Source organism: Tigriopus californicus, chromosome 1, assembly GCF_007210705.1.
Source record: "Tigriopus californicus strain San Diego chromosome 1, Tcal_SD_v2.1, whole genome shotgun sequence".
NCBI lineage: Eukaryota > Metazoa > Arthropoda > Copepoda > Harpacticoida > Harpacticidae > Tigriopus > Tigriopus californicus.
The window spans coordinates 12,974,284-12,974,721 of record NC_081440.1 but is presented as its reverse complement, the minus strand read 5'-3'; the positions used below and the strand labels follow the sequence as shown (position 1 = coordinate 12,974,721).

At 42.0% G+C, this 438-nt stretch overlaps 1 protein-coding gene across 1 annotated transcript in view; it reads right to left on the bottom strand.

The window, feature by feature from the left end:
• Positions 1–438, bottom strand: part of LOC131879242 (DNA oxidative demethylase ALKBH2-like) — a 7,701-nt gene that overhangs the window by 6,008 nt on the left and 1,255 nt on the right. The window lies entirely within an intron of this gene.

The window sequence follows — 438 nt, the reverse complement described above, 5'->3', positions numbered from 1 at the left end:
TTTTTCTTGACGAGTTCGGACTAGAGTCCTTTCTAAAAGACTCGAGTCCGGCCAATTTCTCCAAAATCGAGAAAAAGACTCGAGTCCGGACTCGCCCCAGCACTAGGATACAGGCGACATATTTTATACCTTAACTCACACAAGGAGTATAGCTTCCTTCCCTAAAATTACCATTTTCACCTTTGAGGAAGCAAACACAAGGTATGGAGCTTCAAAGTGGCGCCAGCTTAAAATGGCCCACCACGTACAGTACTTTGTAGCTGAAAAACGTCATTATCTTGCAAATCTGGCCTAAAGTTTTAGTGCTTCTGTACCATTGTAAAACCGCTAATAAAAGATACTTTTAACAGATGGAGGGCTTCTTGGCTGAACCATCCCCTAATCACATTGGATACGAAGTATGGCAAATTGTGCCTCATTTTAATCCCATGTTGATGT